The sequence below is a fragment of the Pleurodeles waltl genome, chromosome 1_2 (genome assembly GCF_031143425.1).
Source record: "Pleurodeles waltl isolate 20211129_DDA chromosome 1_2, aPleWal1.hap1.20221129, whole genome shotgun sequence".
Lineage (NCBI taxonomy): Eukaryota > Metazoa > Chordata > Amphibia > Caudata > Salamandridae > Pleurodeles > Pleurodeles waltl.
Window position 1 is genome coordinate 947,169,519 of NC_090437.1, and position 18,057 is coordinate 947,187,575.

At 40.2% G+C, this 18,057-nt stretch overlaps 1 protein-coding gene across 5 annotated transcripts in view; it reads left to right on the forward strand.

The window, feature by feature from the left end:
• Positions 1-18,057, forward strand: part of SGCZ (sarcoglycan zeta) — a 4,310,842-nt gene that overhangs the window by 1,119,548 nt on the left and 3,173,237 nt on the right. For all 5 annotated transcript variants that reach the window (XM_069200738.1, XM_069200719.1, XM_069200747.1 and 2 more), the window contains one exon: positions 774-976. The gene's annotated coding sequence lies outside the window, so the exon portion shown is untranslated. The remainder of the gene's footprint in view (positions 1-773; positions 977-18,057) is intronic.

Genomic DNA, 18,057 nt, shown 5'->3' on the forward strand with positions numbered 1-18,057 from the left:
CACATGTTCTTTTTCCATTTTTACTATGGAATATGCCACATAGTTTTTACTATCAATTGTGTTCTATAGCAGGTATTTCCCTTTTATTTTGCTCTTGAAAATCGCTGAGATGCACGTGAAAAAGATACTCTTCCTAGCTGAGTCATGCATTTTGATTGGCAGAAATAGCGAATTCCAACACTGATATATTTTGGAATATGCTATTTTTAAATCTGTTCTAAAAATTCCTATTTTTTGCACATTTTGTGGTCTGCTTCAACAGACACACTTTTCTCATTTGTAACGCACAGGGGGAAAACATAGTTAGGAAAACAATGTGCTCCTTATTGAATCTTATTTGTTATTCTGCTGGTGTATTAGCACATATACAGTAGGTGCTTGAGGCGATCCACGACTTTGCATTATTATGTTATTCACTTAGTTCTTCTGCTGCAGAATTGCAGCGTGTTCATGCAAATAATTTATTAAACTTCCAAGCAAATTGATTTTATATCAAAACATCTTACACAAAAATTGTCAAATAGAGGGTAAGCATAGCTTATGTTCAAGAATCGCCGCGGTTTCATTCAAGCTAGTTACAAACATAAAGTTAACAATTTAAGAAATCATTAAAAGCTCATGAGTAAGGGTAGAAAAAATATAAATGCAGATTTTTTACGTACACTGTAATGTTTGGGTTAAGTCTGGTTTATGCTTATTGTGCCTTTCACGTTCTGCTTGTCAGAAAGATTCAGAAAGTGTATATCAAACACTGAATGGATTCTATATTACAGGTCCTCACAGCCAGTGGATATCAAATGCCTGTCTAAGAGATCATTACCGGAACTGGTGGTCAGTGCTGTCTGATTACATTTTGGAGAACTGCTGCCCGAGTAACATCTGACCTGCTGTTCGTCTGATTAGTGAAGGCGTTTCTGTACTGTCAAACACAATCTGGATAGAGAATGACATATGGGAAGTCTTGAAATATAATGAGGTAAGTTGCTTGTAGTAAGTTGTGAAGAATGGCGGCTTTGGAAAGGATATTTCGAGAGAATGCAACACAGTATTCTATTAAAGCAAAACCCAGTTAGACAGTTTGTTGGCATGGGCAGAGGCATCAGGCGATTCCATATCCTTTTGTCAGAATTTGTGATACAATATACATTTGAGATATTAATAATAGAGTAACTTGGGAAATAGTTGTGCTGCACTAGGGATATAAATTGCATTTTGATTCCTTTTGGAAGGAAAATCTACCACCCTTTCTTGAACATTGCTCTACTGTGATTCTTCAGAAATGAAACTGCTAAGCGACATAAACAGACACATTGAACTGTAGTGCTGTCTGCATTGGCAAGTGCTTCTTTTTCACAATGTTCAGGAATCTGTAGTATCACCCCTCTCACAAAATCTGATATGTATTTAGAACATGATGTCCCGGAGAATGCGTTGCTAGTGGCAGTTGAATGCAATATCAGACATGTAATCTTACATCTCACTATTATAGCAAGTCGTGGAAACTATTAATATTCTAATATTGTTTTGCAGTGCAGCTAGGCATGCAAAAACAGTCATAAAAGATCCACAATTAAATGAGATGTGTATCTGAGCATCTCCTGTTGTGTAACATGTATCTTGAGAAAAAAGATGAAATGATAGCCTGAATGTTAACAATAGTAGCTGCATTTTTGTGGTGTTCTTAGAGGCACCTTTAATATCTGTCGCAGACAGCAATGCAACCAGTACTTTAATACATATGTAAAGTGCAAATTGTGTCTGTCGCTTGCTCATAAATGGATTATTTTATTGTCTAGTACAATTTCCTGCTCTAATGTCTTAGGCTTTACTGTCTATTCTTGTGCTTGTTTTGCCCCTGCAGCATTCAGGTTTTGTTGTTTGAATATATCCTTCTATTGTTGAGGTGAGATCAGGAAGCCATTTTTTAGATTTACATACATCTCTATCAGTTTTCAGCTTAGCAGTCCTTCCTTTCTCTCGTCTTGACTTTTCTCCCTTTTCTCTCCCCACTTCAATCTCCCTTTCCATCACTGAATTCCCCAACTGCCTCTGTATCACTCTTCCATTCTCCCTCTGCACACAACATTTGCTGACACCAAGAACTGCTGTCTCTGTGTGCATATGTCTCTGCCTTACACCTTCTTTGCCTCCCTCCATTTCCCCTGAGGCCCCTCGGTGCTTACCACAATCCAGCCATTACTATTGATTTTGCTAGTTCATGCTGGAATTGCACTCCAAGCATTGTCAAAGTCAAAAGGTATGGGCAGTCATCTTGGACTGAGATTTTTCTCTTCCAAGATGGCCACCACATTGCATCAATAAGCTATTATGGAAGTATAACACACGAGATGATCATCCAGTGCTAACACCACAATTCAACAAGCATGTGCAAAGACAAAACTGACAGGAAACAAGCATTGGCAAAGTGGGACCGATTGGCTTTGCCATTGCTTGTACAGAATGTTTAGCCTACATTCCTAATTCTGAAATGGTTTTATAGTTTCTTATTTTATTTTAGTAGGAATGGATAGAGTGCAAGGTTAATTTTGCTTTGTGATTTTTGTTTCTCTGCTCTTTTAATTTTCAGATTTAGGTCCGCACATGTCGATCTGCTCATAATTGTATCTGATACTTTTAATCAGTAATATTTAGTTGACTATCTATCAAATATATGATGTTGTCTTATAATTTAGATATTATTTCTCCTGACCATAAAACCTTCAAACTACATTTTCTGTGATCTAAGGTTTTGGGATCTAAACCATTTCATCTAGATCTTAGCCTTAACAGTAACACTACTGCAAGCATAGAACACAGAACTGCTTTTCATGCCAGAAGCAGTATGGAAACTATCAAGCAAGCTAAACATGCATGTAAATAGCAAACATGTTTATGGAGCAATGAGCAATCTAAGCAAAAAAGTCACTGATCAATCACATAACAATGGTTTAGGCAGGTACACAGCTTTCTCTAAATTGAAGGATACGTATTTAGAAGCTATAAAACTTTGAATTTGAATGTTGACACACAGCCAGGCATCCTTCTAACAGGAAAGGCTATGCACACATTGCTATGCTCTGTGGAGGGTTCCTGGGCAAGAGCCTACATTTGTGATTATTTTGTCCCACTGATGCTACATGAAGCAATGCTTACAAACCTAGACCCTTCAATAGGCCTTAATTGCCTCTGGATCAGGGTCACTTCTGTCATACATAGTCTGTTTTGTTTTGTTCCAAATCATCCTTATTATCTTCTCAAATACATCTATCAAGGGTCCTTACTGAGTGTTTTCATGTCTTTTAGTCTACTACATAAAGCTGTACATTTGTTGGTGCATAACCAAGGATCCTAGCCCCGGTCAACAACAGTTGGCTTTCCTACATATGGGCGCCTAGGCTGAGGTCAGTGCACTATCCCATGAGCTGAGGAGTCCAGGTCATTGTAGCCCCACACAACCCACTGAGCATCCTTGCTGGTGTAGTGTCCATGCCTTCTAGGTTACAAACAGTTGCACAGAGGTTTCAGGGATGCAGTGATAATTCAAACCCAATTTCTTTCTTTAGAAGAGAACACTCAAGCACTGTACAAAGAAAATACACTGCATATGTTTAAAAGCATTTTATTTGAATAGTTTCATCCTGTTTCCTAGTACATGAGAAATGTACCTATATGGGCTATAATTAAACATCACTTATGTATGTTGCTATCAGTAGGAATGAAGTGAACAGTTTTAACTTAATTAGAATATTCCTAGCAGCATAGCACAATGTCTGTGCACTGCACTATGAGAGCATGCAGTAGGTAACTTGTCTCTTGAGTCCCCTGGAGCCCAGCGCGCTATATACCTGTTCACAGCTGATCAGCTTTGGTTATCAGACATTAGCTGGGAGAGGATGTTGCCTCAGAAGGAAAATATGTATTCAGCTTGTCTTAGCTCCTCTCATCTCTGTATTGACTCTTGGCATGTGAGTGGATGCTGCAGTAGTCTGACAGGACCTCTTTTGATAACCTTGTACAAAGATCTCTCCAATTCAGTGATCAATTCATTTGGTTTTATAGAAGGTTGACCACTTACTTACATTGGAGGACTGTCCAGTAATTCAAGGCATAATTGGTTTACACCAGCATGATGAAATACATCAGCTTGGACCACGTTAATTCTACACTTCTACTGTCAAACCTTGAAATATTGACATTGCGTAGCTTGTAGCAGACTTGTCACCTTATGTCATAGCAAAGTCATTGTTTAGACGAAATGGTTCTTTCATGAGTTCTGCAGAAGATAACAACATGCTGAATGTGAACCAAAGGCACACAACTATTTTAGCATGTTCAAAATGGAGTCTGACTTGGGGATTTCATGACATTCTGTATCCCTGAGTATGATGTGTTTGAATACGTATAGATGACTCATTTTAGGTATTCTGCTTTGCATGAATAAAATCCATGCTCTTAAAAGAATGATATGTAAAACTTCCTGCTAAAAAATACTAATTAATACAAATCAACGTAAACAAATATGTGTAAACAGAATTAAGTGATGCATTAAGCTTTGCATGGATACTTTTCATTCAAGCCTTACATATTTAATGCAGTAAAAGAAATGGTATCACATTACATTATCATATAACTACATCAATTTGGAAGAGATGCGTTTTGATAATTAAGTAGACAAGGCATGATATTGAAATATGCTGAATGGAAAAAAATGAAGATGGAAAAAAGAAAAATAGTCTCATGACAGCTCTTTTTTCAAAGGGATTCAAAACATAGGACCTTATTGTGAGGCTGACGGACCAACCGCTGGTCTGCCAGCCCTGTGGGGAGTAGACCGCTGCAGCGCCAGCAGTCTTTCCCCCAGCCCTATTACAATGTTTCTACTGGGCTGACTGGCAGAAACCTCTGTAACAGGAGGTTTCTCCCAGTCAGCCCAGTGTAAACAGTGCAGAGCATTGGCCTTGGCTCCTGATGGATAGTGGAAAGGGGACTGGTGATCAGCATGGCGGCGCAGAACTTAATGCTGCTATGTTTAACCACAACTCTGACCGCTGCCACCCTAGTGGCAGCGGTCCCCTGGTGGTTCAAGCACCAGGGTCATAACCTGGCAGTCAGACTGCCAGGAGTATGGTGGTCGGACTTCCACCACTGCGTTGGTGATCCCCGGACTGCCAAAGTCGTAATGAGGTCCATAGTCTTTTTCATTCCAAATTGGATTTGGTCCATTTTCTTGATCAGATTGTGGGACAACTACTTCTACCTGTCGATTGAAAATATTGCCACAACAGTGAGGTGAAAAGAATATGAATGATGTATGACATAAATTTGCAAAGTAGACATGGCACTGGCTGCTCGTGAAGTTCGTGTACAGGAGTAGTGGGACAGACTTTGTGGTTCCAGACCATTTCAAGATTGTACCTCAGTCGGTGGCTTGAGATACCTCAGCAGTGTAAACTAATTCTCGGGAAGTTTTTCAAAAGGCAAAACTGCTTAATTGTAGCAAGCTATTCACAGCATGGGCAGGTGCATTGCTCAGCAATGCTCCTGGTGTGACTCAGCAGTTGCAAGAGCATTTCCATGTCTAAGAAAACACTGGGGGCTGCTCCACATGTTGTTACAAGAGATTGCAGTTGTGCAGTTGACACATCAAAAGACTGGTCTCTCTTGTAGAGCATCCAGTTTGTGAAAGGACAAGATAAAACTTTCACTTAGTTCAGAAAGCCATTTATATCCCAAATAGTGTGCTAGTGCTTCTCAGAACCTTTGCTCTGCTGTATTTTTGTACTCCATGTTGTCTAGAAATTTGATACCTTGTTCAATTAGGACGAAGATAACAACACAACAGCAGACTATTAGAAGAATGGAGGGGAAGCTTCCAAAAACATATGAGAACATGGAATGACAAAATGAAGGAATCAGTCCAAATACAGCTTCAATTACAGTCACCAAACCAGATCTGATGTTCTTAAAAAAATGCACGGTACTAGTTGCACCAGACGAGTTGAAAATTACTTGCACATAGTCTGCAAAATTAATGGTGTTTTATATAGAGGTGGACAAAAGTTGTGTAATTCCATGTAGCGTAATCAGGCAGATTTACCCCAAAACATTGTGAGATTATGGAGAATTATTTGAGAAGAGTAATTCTGCATTTTGCACTATTTTCTTAAAGCAAAAATGTCCCCTCCTGTCCAGAGTGGATGCAAGGATGCATTTTGCACTAAGAAACAGCTAAATGAAACAGAATATAGCTAGCGAGCACAAGCAGCTGCTCTACAAACGTGCACCAAAACACCCCAGCTTACTCCTAGCATTTGGCCTCAGTTTCTTAGAGCACAATGCATCTTTGCATCCAAATGGACACAAGGATGCATTATGGACTAAGAAAATATATAACTTAATGCAACAGAACATAAATAGCAGTGCGAACAGCCACTTGTGCTCACTAAATGTGCTAACACAGTAGGACCCTCCCCCCCCAAATTACTCTTAATTACACAACCTGGTGTAATTACATTATTATTGGTTATTCCTCTTCAAAGAGAAACACAGAATTACCAACATTACACAGATTACTCCAGTGTAATTGAAATGACTCCCATGCATAATATTATACTTGTAACAACCTATGTATCTCTGAAGCAGTTCTGGCTGTTTGCAAGTGGTAGGTCTCATTCGCAAAAGTCAAAGCAACCAACTTTTGTAGTAAAACCGCAACAACTTTTACTAATTTGTTACAACGCATGTCCTTAATATCATTTCTAGACCTTTTGATTACATGTTGAGGTGGGGGTCTCAAGGGTATACCAAAACCCTGTATTGTTTTAGAAAATGTATTCACATAAGATTTGCCAGGCTCTAACCCACAACAGCTGTTGTTGGTTAACATTAAATATGAACCATTATTTGTAAGTGTATGATTTATTGAGATGGCTGAAACAGTAATAACTGATCAGGCACAGCTTAACCCTGGCTTTACTTTAAAGAGTTACACATGTTGTGTAAAGAAATAGAATTGCACAGTAGTGAATGACTTAGAGGATTTCTGCAAATGGATACACTAATAAATAAAGGATTATTCAAGTGCATTTAAGAAATTTCCACAAATGAAATACATGTGAATTGTGCATTTTCTTGCACCACCACAATGATGCATGAAAGTGGAATGTTTTAATTGGAAGGGGAATGACTCCATGTATCAGCCATGGAACAGGTGGATTTTCACTAACAGACAATGAGGTTGCCTCCATTTGTTCAATGCTCTACAAAGTGTAGGTAGAATCTTTCATGGCCATTGTCTTCTGTGTTAATGTTAAGTTGCAGGGCTCAAAAAATGGATGCCTTGTTTAGAAGTTACCAAGGTACATAATCTGCTTCAAGAGTTTGTAAATCCCAGTCCAACACTATTAGGGTTCTTAATTGTGCCTTGCAATGTTGTAAAAGACTCAAGTCTCCTTTGATGAAATCTAGTGCTGAGTACATAATGTTATTTAATTAAGCTTTTGACGAGTGTGTGCATGTCATTGTCGATAACTTAAAAAACTGTTTGCACATTTTTTCTCTGTTGAATTACTTCAACAGTTTATTTTTTTCTGAATATTTATTCTATTCATTATAAATGGCATATATATTCCTGTTACTATATAACGTGTAATTGTAGCTGGGCATGGTGCCAGAAAGAAATCAGAAAAAGTAATATTTCATTTTATTAGGGACAAATGCTCCTTCACAGATGTAAGTCTGTAATATGCTAACCAGTGTTGGCACAGCTTACCCACACTATACGTAGTAACGACTACAGGTATGCATCTGCTATACTGGTGATCAGGGCGATTAGCTCTTGGACCAGGAGTGTTGGAAAGAAAATAGTGCATGCATGTATTAGAATTCTACAGGAAATAATTGTGATGAATTATGAATTTTGGATCACACTATTCAATTCAGAGTCAGAAATATTTATTTTCAATTGCCAAATGGTGAATTTTGTTGAGTTAACCTTTGATATGGATGGCTTCCTAAGGTCTTTCATAGTTCCAAATCCCAGACAGGTAGTCTTCTGAAATGTAATTTCTTTGGATATAGTGCATGCTTGGAATGGGGCTTCTTTACCTTGAGAGTGACAATATTTTGTTACTCAAATACACCAATATTTTCATTCCAATACTCTTATCCTTGCACGGCCACATTAGTTTTTAAATCTTCTGAATATATCACTCTGTTGCTGGTGATTAAGGGCCTGATTTAGATTTAAGCAGACAGGCTACACCTTCACAACAGTGATGGGTATCCTATTCACCAAAATATAAATCCCATATGAAATAATGGGATTTATATTTCAGCAGGCAGGATATCCGTCACCGTTGTGATGAGTAGCCCATCTGCCGAAATCTAAATCAGGGCCTTTGTTTTTCAGGACTTGCACATCACATTATGGAAAATAGAAAGCCGAATGATTGGAGCTGTCCACACTTTGGAAATTGGGTACTTTATTTAAGAAATTTGGATAACGTTTAGGGGATGGAACCTCACAATGCCTACACTGTGTATAATTGTATATTTCTTGGGGATAGCTTGTTTAGTGTATTTAATAGCATAAGTAAAATAATACATTTCTTTGTAATTAAATGCATTAAAAAAGGATCTTTGTTATCAAGACTTGCACTAGCATATACCTGTAAATCAAGCATCATGCATTTTACAGTGTCAGTGTCTTAGTCATCTGAAATATAAGCAGGACTATTCACATCATTCATTGAAACTTTCAAACTATATGGCAATTGCAGGGTCTCAGTGGTTCCCCTAACCTGATAAAGAGTCCTTTTCATTTGGCACAGGATAGGCTGTAATGTTTGCAGTTTAGAGTTCTTTTTGCCCTCTGTAGGAAGAGAGAAGCAATTTTAGTACTCGAACCATGGGCTGTGGTATTGTTCTTTCAGGTATGGTAATGTTCACTCAGCAGTAGAAGAATAGCAGTCAGCATCATAAGCCACACTCCTGTAGCAATACAAACACAGGACTATGGGTGTGTCATAAAGCCAGTGGTAATCAAGAAAATACTCGATGGTATAGTGTGACAGGGAGTGCGCTGTAAAGTCACCTATGGAGAAGTCAGATTTATTCTCATAAAATGTTGTTTCTCAAAAAGGCATCATCTCAATCAATGTTGATTTAGGTAGAGTTTCATATTAAACCATGGCAGTAATTGGAACATTCATAACTGTAAAAAAAATCCAGCATCCGATTTTTCTATGAAATCTGTTGTTTGGTGAAAAGCTGGAGACAAAGTGAGCTTGAATATCCCCAGATGGAGGCCCAAGCTGGGGATGTTATTGTATTTTTCAAGTGGTATTTTTTTAAATTTTATTTAGAGTAGGGAGAGGCTGAAAGACTCTGCTCAGTATTCTTCTTGCTGTCCAAGAGGGCCTGTTGTACAGAATCGGTCACATAGAACTTCCTAATGTAGTCAATAGGCACCTGTCTCTTTCTCTTTAAACCAGAAAATGGAATAAGGATTACAATGTGTGTGCCTTTTATCCGAAGAACTGGAATGAGAGTTGTAGGATGACCCACAAGAGTGTTTATTGTGGACCTTTTCTTGAACTAGATCACCTATTTGAGAAACCCACAAGTCAACAGCTGGTGTTAGCTTCTCTTCGCCAGTGATGGTTTCATAATGCTCCCAATTACATAAAAATTCTCTGACCTCTTGAACATTCTGTAAAATATTTAAACATTCATCCAGGGTAAAATCTTTTTTTTGTTAACTTCCCAGAATTTTCTAGGTCATACATAGGCATTCTGAAGAGTATTTTGTATAGAGTGCAGCCATTCAGTGCCCTTCTAGGAAATTTACTTAGGGGCACATGTACATACAGTTTTTCCTGTTTCAAACGGCCCGATTCACAGGATCTGACTGTTTGCAACAGGAAAAAAACTATTTGGTATGTACAGAGCCTATTTTGCGATTCGGTAATCTATTTACCAAATCGCAAAATAAGTTTTCGAGTCGCAATTAGGAAGGGGCGTTCCCTTCATAATTGTGAGTCGTAGTGCAATGTAGGATTTTTTTGTGACTGTGAATGCGGTCACAAAACAATCGCAGTTAGCACCAGTTTCAAACTGGTGATAACCCATTCGCAAACGGGAAGGGGTCCCCAGGGGACCCCTTCCTCTTTGTGAATGGCAGCAAAAATATTTTTTCAGAGCAGGCAGTGGTCCACTGCCTGCTCTGAAAAAATGAAAAGAAAACTTTTCATTTTTGATTTTGAAATGCATCTCATTTTCCTTTAAAGAAAACAGGCTGCATTTCAAAAAACAAAAACTGCTTTATTTAAAAGCAGTCACAGACATGGTGGTCTGCTGTCTCCAGCAGGCCACCATCCCTGTGAGGGCCGCCATTCCCAATGGGACTGCAAATTGCGACCTACCTATATTCATGAGGTAGGTGTTTTGCAACCCCATTTGGAATAGCAAACAGTGTAAAGTGCACTGTTGTACATCTGGTTTTGTGACTCGCAAATTGCAAGTTGCTAAGACTCGCAGTTTGCGAGTCGCAAAATCGGGTCTTTGCACATGTGGTCCTTAATGCTTTTGGAATTCCATACAGGTGATAGAACCAACTAAGTCCTCAAGAAAGCACTTTAGTGTTCAGGACTTGTTTTGGTATGCGTTAGCTTGCACTACTACCTCTTTTACTCTCTGATCAAAATGGGTTGCTGAATAGCAGCCATACACTGAGAGCAGACACAGCCTCCATAAGATTTCGATTCAAATGCAGGACCGCTGTCTGAATGAAATGTAAGGATTGCTCCCATGGCTATAAGACACTGCCAATCCTTTATGACCACTCAAGCACCTACATTTATCCAAAGGAATTGAGAACATGTATCAATTTCCACTAATATATACTTATATCGGTTTACAGAATATATTGCCCCACCATGGTTCAAATGTAAAATTCTAAATGGTATGTTGGAGATGGTGAGGGGGAACCACTCTGGTCTTCTATAAAACAAAGCTTTAATCTGTTGACAAACATAAGATTGTCCTATATAGTCTCTGGTTTGTTTAAGTAAGCCAGGCCGTCAGCGTTGCTGTAACATTGCCCAGGTGGCACTTTTCCCAGCATTAGCAGATGCTAACTCCTCATGAGCTACTTTAATTAGGTCTTATCTAGACAGCTTATTAAGTATTATTTGAACTCTCACTCCAGTATGGAAACCACTGCAGTGTTTTATGAACTGAGGGTAAAGGAGTATTTAAGAGGAAAGCTGACAGTGGGCCTTTCACTCTTTAATGTAGCTTGTATGACAGCTAGTATATCTGTGATGGATTTCATCTGAGATCTGATTATGACTTCCAATTTACCAGTCTGCATTGCAGCTTTCGTGTCTAGGTCAGCTACATGGTTCCATTTGGCATGAAACACATAACACTGATGACCCAAGGTGTGTGTCACATGGACAGTTGTCTTGTAAGATAGCTACCTTTCCCCAGAGCTGTGTATTCCTAATTGATTTCCCTTGTGAACCCTTGAATCAGTTCAGGGGCCAGTGTTTCAAATGTACTTGGTATTCTTGCATGTAGAAGGAGGAATCCAACAAAATAAGAGTGGGGAAATGATGGATCAGCCCTCCTGTAGCATAAGTATGAGGCATGAATTTTTTAATGTTGTGCAGTGCTGTCACCCAGAATGTTGTTGTAGGTGTGCTGCAGGTAATATTCACCATTTATAACTACAACCTGTATGGTGCGTAGGTTCCAGAGTACTGTTGGTAACTACCAACTGCAGGTTGTTGAGAGCTATTTGTTTAAACCATGCTTTGATACGACTCAATGGGGGTAGTACTTGCACAACCTAAGGTATATTTTGTTCATTTTAAAGGAATGTTTGTGTCTGAAGAGTTAGAACATATTTTAACCTTACATCAGTTGCACTTAACAAAGAGATCCACTCTACTCATCATGGGTGTAGACAACGAACACTAGGAATGCTGGTCTTAGTAGCTGCGTCTAGTGTGGGAATGGTAGAAACAACTATCATTAGTTGTCCCTGTGCCACTGAGTACTCTATAGAGATGAATACAGGTGCAATACATCTCTCTACAAAAGCAAAACATGCTTCAGCTGGTGAATGCAAGTGTGATTTATATGGTATTAGAATCATACCTTAAAGTGCTTGGCATTCTTTTTAATACTAGGGTTGTCTTGTTGTCCCTGGTCTGTACATATTTTGACTCTAACATGTCTGCTTGAATGCCAGATATCACTGAGTTTTACCATCCATTTTTTTTTAGAAAACATGGGAGGAATTAATTTGTAGATGGGCTTCACTCGCTTAGTATAACGTGACAAGTAAGTCTGTCTGCAGTTAAGAAACCCCAACAAAGAATGCAACGTCTTCAGTGTGTCAGGAGGCTGGAAGGTAGCACATTTCTGAAGGAATTCAGGTATCAGTCTCTTGCACTCATTGGATAGTTCATAACTGTTAGAGCTGGAATCCTTGGCTTGGAATCCCCTGAACTTTTGCCTTCAGAACTCCTGTTTTGCTGACCTCTTTTTTGCTGGCTTTAGGACTCTTAGCACTTTAACACTGCTAACCAGTGCATGTGCTCTCTGCTTAAAACATGGTAGAATTGGCATATTTAATTTATAAGTCCCTAGTAAAGTGCACTACTTGTGCCTAGAGCCTGTAAGTTGAACAGAGTGTCACCTCCCCCCTACCCCCCCGGCTAAGAGCCAGCAGCTGAAAAATAAAACAATATAAAAATATAACAAAATATTTTTATATTGTTTTATTTTCAGCTGCAGGCTCAGCCATCATGTGCAGGAAGGGGCAGTGCTGGGCCATGGGAGGGGGGGCAGGAGGTGAGAGGAGGAGTGGAATCAGTGCATTGTGTGTGCATGTCAGTTTGGCTGTCTGTCACATATTATATGCATTTCATGTATAGGGAGACTGTAAAATGCAAGGCTTTTACCATGTCAGTGGTGGGTAGGGACTCAGTATGTGAAAATGGTGTATATCCAGCCAGTACAGGCTATGTAGCCCCTTCGTTAGTCAGGGGGCCCAATCTAATATGTGTGTGTGGTAATTTACCAGCAAACCAATTATGGTGCTCTTGGTAATAACAAGAATTTCCAGATTCTGATTGCCCTATGGTGTAACCTGGGAACCTAGCCCAGGTCTACAAGGTTTGACTTCCCTAACAATGGGTGCTATGGCTCAGTTCAGTGCACCCTTGCTTGAGCATTGCTGTTAGTCAAGGTTGATGTAGCCCCACATAGACCCCTGAGCATCCCTGCTGTGAACTGTCCGTGGTTTCTAGGTTGCCATCAGTCCTGTAAACATTTCAAGGATGCAGTGGAAATTTAAACCCAGAATAGCACACTCAAGCATTGTTCTAAGAGAAGACACTGTCTACATTTAAAAGTGTTTATATTTCATCAGTCTCATCCTGCTGCTTAAGACATGAGAAATAGCAACACAGGTTATAATTAAAACAGCATTTATGCATGTTGGTACCAGCAAGAAAAAAAGACAATGTTCTGACATAATTAGAATGTTCCTTGCAGCCAACCACCATAAAATTATTTTGATGAGCTACATTATGAGTGAAAGGAATAGGTGACTTACCTTTAGATTTCCTTGGGGCCCAGCACACTGCATACCTATTTACAGGGGATCAGTTGAAGTTATCAGACTTTCACCAAGAGAGTGTTCCTTCAGAAGCAAAACACACGATCAGCTGGGCTCAGCTCTTCTCATCTCTGTATCGACTCTTGGCATAGCAGTGGAAACTACAGCACTCTGTCAGACCTCTTGTGATAACTTGGTGCAAATGTCTGGACAATGTAGTGGTCAATTCAAGGGGTTTATATTTGATTACAAATCTGAAACATAAAATTCTCAACTGCAATAAAGAAACTCTCATCATAGACACCTACTTCTGCCAAAACAAGGACACTATGTTGAATAACCTCATCTTCACTGCCAATTGGCATGCTCAATGGAGGAAAGGGTTATCTTTGCTGCTCAATACCACCACCTCCGAGAAAATCCCACATGGCCAGAAACTCCCTATGGCACCCTCTCCACTGTACAATGCAGAAGCCACCATCTCCATCTATAATGATGCCACCATACTCATTCAAGCCTCCGATCGCAACCTTGAACTTTTTGTCTACTTTTTGCCTACATTAAGAACAAACTAGACCCGACCACTGCCCCACCAGTCCCCTCGCATCACCCCATTGACTCCTCTCCTTGCGGTACACCCACCCTCACCCCAAATACCCCTTCTCACACCCCTCTCCCCAGGGGAACACTAACTCACCCACTGGTGCAATTGCTGTCCATCACTCCCCTTTCTCAGTTGAAAATGTGGGCAATGCCTTTCAAAATCAGTACTCCGCAAACGCTTCCTCCTCACCCCCCTCTCACCAGGTGGACAACAACTGACTCACGGGCACCACAGCTGTCCATCTCTCCCCTTCCTAAATTGCTGATGCTGCTAATGCCTTTCAACATGAACACTCCACCAACACTTCCACCTACTCCCACCATTTTAAAGAACACTGCACCAACTCTTCCATCAACCACTACATTATGCAATCCACTCTTTATCACCCAGCCACTACTAAGACTCCATTAGGGAATCCCACCTACAAGTGCCCCCCCAATGCTTGCACTTAGCCACCTCTCCTGATTTATGTTCTTCCACCAATCAGGAGACCACTAGGAGTCATTACTCTCAGTCTACGCTTGATACCATAAAAGCAGAACTTCTGTTGATTAGGGATGACATCCATTATCTTTTGCATATCACCACATACCTGAAACACTTTCTGTCCTTAAAATTGATGCACCTCCAGACACACAACACCCCAACCCCAAAATGGCATATCATTGACAGCCAGGCCAGTACCTGTGATTCACGTTCCAGCTGGAACTGCAAACAAAACTTTTACCACTGCTCCCTGTCCAATAGGTTAGTCAGGCACCTATTGAATAATGATATTCTCTCCCTCCTCACCACTTGTAACTGTGCCCCTGTGACACCTGCAGGGAAAATTCAGCCTATTATCACTCACCCTCCTAGGGATTCCCGCCTTAGCTCTAGGTACACTAGTAACACGAACCTCAAACAAGTTCACTTCTCACACTCTTCTACTACTACCATTAAAACATTCATTAAATGCTTTGCTACTCAATTGTTGCTCACCTGTGAAACACATGGCTGACATAGCTGGTCATCCTCATACTCACTGAAACTTGGCTGAACTAATGCTCAACCCCTATTCTGGACATACTAGTCCCGCCCAGTTACGAAATCATTAGACTAGGCCATTCAGGCCGCTTTGGGGGATGGCCTAGCCTGAATTCACAGGTCCACGCTATCCACAAAACTAACACATTCTCTATCACTGCCTTCTTGCGAATACCTTAAGTTCAATTTCTCCACCAATGATAACATTATATCTTCACTGCACACAATCTACCACCTTCCTGGAGTTAACCACACATTCATTAAACAGATTATGGAAATCATCTCCTCCATTAATGAAGAGCGAAACACCCAGATCTTCCTTGGCAAATTTAACATTCATTGGAACAATTCCAATGACCCTCCTGTTAACAGTTTTAAAACCTTCCTACACAACCTCAACCTTATCATGCATGCAAAAGCCTTACCCATATTAAAGGGTTCATCTTGATTTAATCATCACTAAAGAAGGCAGCATTCAAATTGAATCTATCCTACTTTGTGACTGGACTGACCACCACTGCATCACCTTCTTTATAGCTGAAATAGCAGTCAGTTCTAGGGGCCAACCTATCAAAGCCAAACAATAGGTCAGAGAAGCCTGCAACATTGATCCATTTCTGTTGTCAGCTATTAGTACCCACAACCTGCTCCGGCCCTCCAACATGTATGACACCCATAACCTCACTGATCACTACATCAACTCCATAACAAAAAACATGGATACAATTGCTGCCAAACAACTAAAAAGAATCACATCTAAAAGATCTAACCCTTGTTTCAACTGCAACCTTAACAAGGAATGCCAATGCCTTAGACATGCTGAAAGAGCTTGGTTACATGCCCCTTCTGTGACTAACCTTAAACTTCTTAGACAAAGACAGAGTGCCTACAATGGACACACTAGAAGCTCCAAAGCAACATTCTTTTGAAATCAACTTTACTCTGTAACTAATCATCCAAACAATCTGTTCAAACTTGTCAAGAACCAAACAAGCAGAGAAAGCAATGCCCCACCCTCTGGCAACAAAACTCTACCCGATTGCGAAACGTTTGCCTCCTTCTTTGCTGACAAAAGTCTGTTAATCACCACTGAGATCCAGATTTTCCAGAAACTCTTATCATGCTTACCTGCCCCACTCCCTGTCCCCCATGATCAGGAATAATGCCTGTCATTCTCCCCTGCAATCATAAAACAGTGCCATCTGGTCCAGCTTTAAAACTTTTGATGAAAATTACATCTCAAGACTTCTAACTTCTCTGAAATATTCAAATCACTTTAGTGCTCCCCTTCCCCCCAAACTTCTCAATGAGTCCATTCACCTCTTACTACCCTTATGGACAAGGGAACAAGGATTATTAGTGCCTCCCATATCCAAGGCTCCATACCTGACTGCCTGAAAAGTGGTCAGGTCATCCCTTTTTTTAAAACCCAACTCCAACTAGTCTGTCTCTAACATTTACCGACCCATCACTAACATCCCAACTTTGACCAAACTATTAGAAAATGCATGCACCTACAACTTCTCAATCACATTGAGCAATTCCAACCCCACAACCAGAGACACTTTGGTTTCAAACCAGGCCACAGCATTGAAACTGCCCTGGTCTACATTGTATATGATGCTCTCCCGATCCAAACAACTCTTGCTTACTAATACTACTGGACCTGTCAGCAGCGTTTTACACTGTCAATCATGAAACACTCCTGAACCTATTAGATCTTAGGATGGGTCTCTCTGGCACTGTGTTAAAATGGTTCTCCTCATTCCTTCACAACAGATTGCAGTGGATTCTAATTAACCACACTCTTTCCGATCAGTCACCAGCTATGCTAGGTGTCCCCCAAGGTTAAACTTTCTCCCCAACACTACTCAACCTATACATGCAGCCCTTGACCGAATTCATAAAAAGCTCTCATGTCTCCTACCATATGAATGCAGACGGTACTCAACTCGACATGAAAATCGCCTCTCCCGATGACATCTGAATACCTAACAACAGCATGAATAAACCACAACAGTGGTTGACATGCAATCACTTCAAACGTAATTTCCTTAAAACAGAATTCCTTCTAATCTCTCCGCTTAGCATTGCAACTAGGATTAGCGACTGGCTCCCATACCTTACTGCCTTGGAGTATACCGCATGTATCATTGATTCAGCTAAATCACTAGGAATAATCCTAGACAATGCAAACGCACATCTGTGGTGCCTCAAATACATGATATAAGGAAACTAAAGCCTTTCCTTCCCATGGCAAATCTCAAGACAGAGGTTCAAGCTACTGTGATATCTGAACTAGACTATGGTAGTGCTACCCATGTGGGCCTTCTGAAAAGTAAACCTGAACCATTGAATGCTACCTTGAACTTAGCAGCAAGGTTTATAACAGGATAAAAAAAATAGATCACATCAGCCTCAACCTTTAATCGTTGAAATGGCTATCCTTGGAGGCGATGAGCCAGCTCAAGATTGCCTGTATGACCTACAAACTGCTGCACCACAACTCCTCTATTACCTGCCCCAGAAATTGGCCCTATCTGGCAGAGAAAGACCTTCTAGAAGCACAAACTCCCTTTTACTTAAACCACATAGATTTAATAAAAGGAAAACCTATAATTGATCCTTTTCTGTATTTGCACCTAAAATCTGGAACTCCCTTCCTTTGGAGACCAGGGGCAACCTTTCCACTTCCATCTTCAAGAAAGAAGTAAAAGTGGAATCTAGCCAGTAGCTGCCTCTCTCACTGAGGTCACACTTTCCTCCCCTCAATCGTCATGCCTTCTTGCCTTTC